Raw genomic sequence first — 6,216 nt, forward strand, 5'->3', positions numbered from 1 at the left:
AATTTGTGGTTTATTATCTTATTAATTAAAACACATCAGCCATAAAATAGTACAATGGCAAATTCGCATATATTAAACATCTACCTTGCATTGACAAAATGAATAAGATGGATATAGCCGTTGTAACCCAAATAAATAAGGTATTTCCCCTTATTTAAAACGAATGCTTAGTTTGTGGTTCATTGTTTTTTTGTTTTTTTTTATGAAAACCCAGAAAAAATTAAGACACTCACTTATATTAAACGAAGAAATTGAAGTTTTATCAACAAAAGTTGATGAGGTCGCATTTGCAGGCTGCATACGTCATCAAGCGTGGTTTTTTTCAGTTAACCGAGCATTACATTCGCAACTCATAAGCATATTACAACAATTTACGCTTAACTAAGAATAATGGTCAAATTTATAACTGTTAATATTCTAAAATAAGATCTTCATGACGTATGCAGCCTACAAATGTGACCTCCGGAGGATGCAGCCTTCCGTTTGACAAACGGTCAAGAAGTCTGTCTAATAATCAGATAGAACTGTTAAACAAAGGGATTAAAATGTATACAAAAAGTATCATAATGATTGCTTTTATATTATTAGTAATAGAAAGGCAAACATTATAATACTTTCTTGATCTTCTTTATGACGATGCAGCCTACAAATGCGACCTCCGGAGAATGCAGTCTTCCGTGAAACGGCCATAGTGTCAGTCTTCTCGCATCACTCTTGTCATGTGACCATTCAGCGTTCTCAATATTGGTTGCCTTGACAGCGAATCAGGTTTCTTGCCGCTAAGTACAAACATTTTGGAGGCAAAAGACTAAATATAATCTAAATCTAAATTAAATCCGTACATACAAACAAAAATGAATGAGAAACAGAGCCTACTTTCTTCCATTGTGTATGTTTATCTACGGCGCGAGAGGAGAACGATCACATGAGCTCTACCGTCTTCTTTCCTATTGGCTGTCGCTCCCGAAAGTCACTCTTCATTTGCATAAAGTTGAAGGATTCTGAACTTTGTCGCGTCGCTGGACACGCCCCATCCGGTCGCCAACGGCCGCTGTCGATAGTGTCGCCAGAAATAGCCAGCTCTCCATTGAAATTAATGGGATTGTGTCGCTTTGCTGTTGCGTGTCGCTTGTAGTGTGAACGGGGCTTTAGTCAGGGACACCCATCACGCGTGATGTAGGCGAAAGTACCGAGCCAGTGTTTAAGTTTCTTTGCCCTACCCTGTCTTTTTGAACCAGAGTACACAGACGAAGAGCTACCCATGAGTGACCTTTCCAACGTGATTATGTAATGCGTGAGGTTGGGCTGGTTCAAGTCGAGCATTTGTGGGTGAAAATTTAATACATTTTTATTTTTTTTAGTAAATGGCCGATCGTTTTGCTAGATAAGACCCTTATTCCTCGGCTAGGATCGTGTAGAGACCTTTGAAGCTGCATTGAAACTGCAATTTGGACCTTCAGCCCATTGGTCCCCATTGAAGTCCATTATATTGAGAAAAATCCTGGAATGTTTTCCTCAAAAACCTTCATTTACTTTGCGTCTGAAGATAGAAAGACTTGAACATCTTGGATGACATGGGGGTGAGTAAATTACTAGGAAATTTTTATTCTGGAAGTGAACTACTCCTTTAAGCAGATAAAATTATAAAAGAAAACTAAAAAAAAAATCCTTTCATTGCTCAATACAATGGGTAAAAATAAGAAAAAACATGGTAGAAAAAAATACTTTTGTTGGCCAATAAAATGGGTAAAAATAAGACAAGAATGGTAATCAAAATACATTTGCTAGCCAATTAAAAAAGAGATAAAAAAAGACATGAACATCTTGGATGACATGGGGGTGAAAAAAATTATCAGAAAATTTTTATTCTGGAAGTGAACTTATCCATTAACTTTCTACTCACCTGGCAAATCTATTGTAGCACAGTCTGTCAGCGAGTTTTCTTTCAAAGACCCAGACTGATCGCCTGTGTCACCTGCAACATAAAATAAGTTGCATTGAATGATGTCTTTTAAATTGGATGCAGACAGCAATTCTACCCTTAATGATCTTACCACTGTTTCTTTTCTACATTTTTTCTTCTTTTGGCTCTCACTTACTTACTTAGAAGTGATAGGGCATCTTCCTTTGGAACAGGGCATTTCATATTTTCTGAAAGTCCATCAATGACTGCAGTCACATTAGGCAAAATCTTCATGTAAAAGCTCTTCAAAGAGTTGTTCATTGCTTCAATGCCATACAAAAAAATTACGTTGACCAATAGTATGTTATAAGTAGCTGAAATAAGCACAAATGTCAGGGCATGTCAAAACATCTCAAGGGCCCCCAAATCACCTCAGACCCCAGAGGGTTAATAAGGAGCCACCTTTTCTCAACATAGTTTCGAATGGCTGTGTTAGTCTTATACAAGACACTGTTCCTGAGCTTACTTATTTCTGCCTCACGTTTCTCTATCATGTTCAGATGCTACACTATGAAGTAGGCCAAGAAGTTCACTGTGATCCTGATCAGAGAGATGGTTCTTGCCTGCAACAGTTACATCAAAATGACTATGCTATTACTTTTTAAAATGTTAATACTACTCATATATAATGCACATGTAATCTCTAGGATTTGTCCCGTAAAATGACTTTTTACTAGGGCTGTCAAAATTAACGCATTAATAACACGCTAACGCAAATTAATTTTAACGGCACTAATTTTATTAACGCGCGATTAACGCAGCGTGCATTTTCTGTTTGACCCGTGGCCTAACCCGTAAGTTAGTTGGAGAAATGGAGATGCTGACAGTAGTGTTGCCAACTTATCGACTTTGTTGCTAGATTTAGCGACTTTTCAGACCCCTTTAGCGCCGTTTTTTTTTTCAAAAAAGCGCCTAGTGACAAATCTTTAGGGTTTGGCCAAACCTTATTTAGTGTCTGAGACTCGCCGGTACTGTCACGAGACCGCGAGGTCTCTCTTTCCCGCTGCGCACACAACTCTTTCTCTGCGTCTGCTCTGTTCAGCGAGCGGCAGAGAGGAGCAGCACTTTCAGTTAAAATGTATATTATGTTGCTTCCCTAATTTTACATGCAAGTATAGCTGAAATCACAGCACAGTTATTGTCTTTATCTTATGTGTAGCCCATTTGATTTCATCAGACGACGACGGCTCGATTATCAGGATTTTTGTGCAGATTAAAGGGTTAGTTCACCCAAAAATTAAAATTAGCCCCACAAATTATTCACCCTCAAGTCATCCTAGGTGTATATGACTTTCTTCTTTCAGACGAATCCAGTCGGAGTTATATAAAAAATTGTCTTTGATCTTTCAAGCTGTTTAATGCCACTCAGCGGGTGTTGCTTGCGTCAGTCCAAAAGAAGTTAAATAAAAAGCACCCATCCATTAAAAAAAGTGTCTCACACGGCTCCGGGGGGTGAACAAAGGCCTCCTGTAGCGAATCGATGCATTTTTGTAAGAAAAATATCCATATTCAAAACGTAATAATCACTTTAATGTAGCTTGCGCCAACAGTCCTACACGGAAGCAGCTCCGGGCGGATGACGTACGAGTTCAGCGTTGCGCAAATGATCCTATTTTAATCGATTGACAGCCCTACTTTTTACACAACATCACTATTTCTCTATTAATAAGCATTTTGTAAGCAGCAAAGTTACTCATCATATAGCAGCTGAAATTGTAGAAAAAGAAGAAAGAAAAACATCTGTTTTAAAGGGGTCATATGATGCTTTTTTAAAGATCATTATTTTGTGTATTTGGTGTAACAGAATATGTTGACATGCTTTAATGTTCAAAAAACACATTATTTTTCAAATACTGTACATTATTGTAGGTCCTCTACTGCTTCAACACTAACTGCGGTTACTGAAACCACGCCTTCTTTCTTTGCGTGAACATTTGGGCGCATTATGCAAATATTTCCACATAGTGACCTAGATATGTGGGGGAGTGTTAGAACGAGCTGTTTTAGGGGGGTGTGGCAGAGTCTTAACTTTGATAAAGAATATCTCTTTGGTTTTGAGACTTTAGTCTTTGCAACTTCAGGGATCTTATCTATTCACGAACAGCTTGTAACACTCCAAAGAGAAAGGAAAACTTGAAATCACATCATATGACCCCTTTAAGGCAGGTTAAAGTATGATTATGACAAGTATATATTTTAATAGTGTTTAATATTCATTGCTGCATAAATTAAAATGGCTCTTTTGTGTGAGGCAATTACGTTATATTCTTTATGTGGACATTTAAAATAAGCTGAGAATTGTTTCTGAATTATTTCAGTGCCTAAACATTGAACTTTGCGCTTAGCAACATGAAAAGTACATTGTTACTTCTATTGTAATCTGAAATGATCCTCAAAAATTTACATGTCTGTGATTGGCTTAACCACCACAGAAAACACACAGTACATGCATAAATTAAGTAACATTAAAAAATTCAAAGACAATACTGTAATCAACAAAAACAATTAGTTTAACTGTTGCACCAGCAATTGTAACCTTGAGTTATGATACTGTTATGTTATGATTTGACTCCTATAATCAATCATGAAAAGAAAGGTTTAGAGAACTTTAAAAGTCTAGACATTCCTGGTCCATCACAACAAGAAGACCAATTGAAGTGCCTGGTATTCTTGTTCACAGTAATCAGTCATGAAATATTTTGGATTCCAGGCATCATTCCATTTGTTTTTTTTATCAACGAGAAGGCCTCAGAGATTGCAATGGTGGACTCATTTTCACAGATGAATTCTGCAACTGGTTTGTAGCCAACATTTGTCCTGACAACTACTAAAAAAAAGTGGCAAAGCAAATTTTGTTGTTCTGTATGTGGCATCCAGGAGAACCATGTCTCCGTATCGTTTCATTAGTTTTCGCTGTTCTTGGAACTGATGTACATATAAGAATGTGATCTGCATGGTAGGCTCCTTATCTTCAATTTTACTGACACAATCACCATCTTGGGATGATTTTTTTAGTTGGGCCTCTGAACATTTTCTGAAATAAAAATGTGCAGTGGGATCATCTTCTTTCCATTTCTTCAGCTTTATTTCCAAATTAAGCTGATCAAGGCCAAAGTACTTTCCTGCTACTAAAGCCAAATACACATGATTTTGAATGGTATGGCTAGTTGGAAAGTAGCACTGATCATGTGACTTTGGGATGACAATCTGAAGGCGAGGGTTCAGTGTTCACAAACTGAAGCAATTTTTTAAGAAAAGGCACAGATGTAATTCCTAGGGATACAAACTCTTGAATTTCCTTCATAAGAGGGTTGATATTTCTTGTAAATCCGCTTTCTACTGAAATCGTGTGGTGCTGGTGAGCTGTCTCAAATGGTAAGCTGATGTGAATTATTTCAGATGACTCTGCTTCATTTTTCTGTAGAGATGTTTTGAGAGTGTCCATGATGATTTGTTTCCTCTCTTTTGAAGCTCCTTTTTCAACACTGCATTTATCGAATCTGGAAAAAGTTTAAATATGTAAGAATAAAATACATTGAAACAGCTGCTAATTGTAACTCTTTGTGTAGAGGAAAGGCACACGAAGACGAAGGTAATCTACACAAGAGTTTAATAGAATTCAAGAAGATGATAATCCATGAAGGCAAAGGGAAAAAGCAGCAAAACAACATCAACAATAAGCATAAATACTGGACAAGGACTGAACAGAACAGGGAGAACTTATACATGTCAAGGTTTTGTCACAGCAGTTTCCTAGAGAGAGAGAGAGACCCAGATGCAAAGAAAACCTAATAAACTTCAAAAGAACTAAATGAAAAGCTAGACTGACACGGAGAGTAAAATTTAACACTACTAATACAACTAGTTGACTGACATGGAAATCTCTTACACACAAGGAACTAACACAACGAACCAGCAGAGACATGAGGGAAAGGGGCACAATATAAAGGAGCAGAGCAATGAGGATCAGGTGGACACAATCAAGTAAATGAGGACTAGACTAGGACTAAACAAGGGGGCGTGGTAAAAGGAAACAAGGGGGCAGGACGAGAGGAGCACATGGCCAACATAAAGACAGAGCCATGTGCTCAGACACAAAACATACAAAGAAACATTGAACAGAGACAAGAGAGACAAAACTGTCAGTACAGGATCCTGGCCAAAGGACGCCTCCAGGCGTCCACAATGGGCACAGGAGTCCAAGGAGGTACTAACTGGGTGGGTGGGAGGGAGGGTGGGCGGGGCATAAACAC

At 37.9% G+C, this 6,216-nt stretch overlaps 1 long non-coding RNA gene across 1 annotated transcript in view; it reads right to left on the reverse strand.

The window, feature by feature from the left end:
• Positions 1-658: 658 nt before the first annotated feature.
• The window catches only part of LOC107686509 (uncharacterized), a 9,419-nt gene continuing 3,861 nt past the window's right edge, over positions 659-6,216 (reverse strand). The window contains exons 2-3 of the long non-coding RNA XR_001634046.1: positions 2,551-2,554; positions 659-672 (exon numbers count right to left, since the gene is read on the reverse strand). This is a non-coding gene — a long non-coding RNA (uncharacterized LOC107686509). The remainder of the gene's footprint in view (positions 673-2,550; positions 2,555-6,216) is intronic.

The sequence above is a fragment of the Sinocyclocheilus anshuiensis genome, unplaced genomic scaffold (genome assembly GCF_001515605.1).
Source record: "Sinocyclocheilus anshuiensis isolate Anshui unplaced genomic scaffold, SAMN03320099.WGS_v1.1 scaffold1585, whole genome shotgun sequence".
NCBI classification, from domain to species: Eukaryota; Metazoa; Chordata; class Actinopteri; order Cypriniformes; family Cyprinidae; genus Sinocyclocheilus; species Sinocyclocheilus anshuiensis.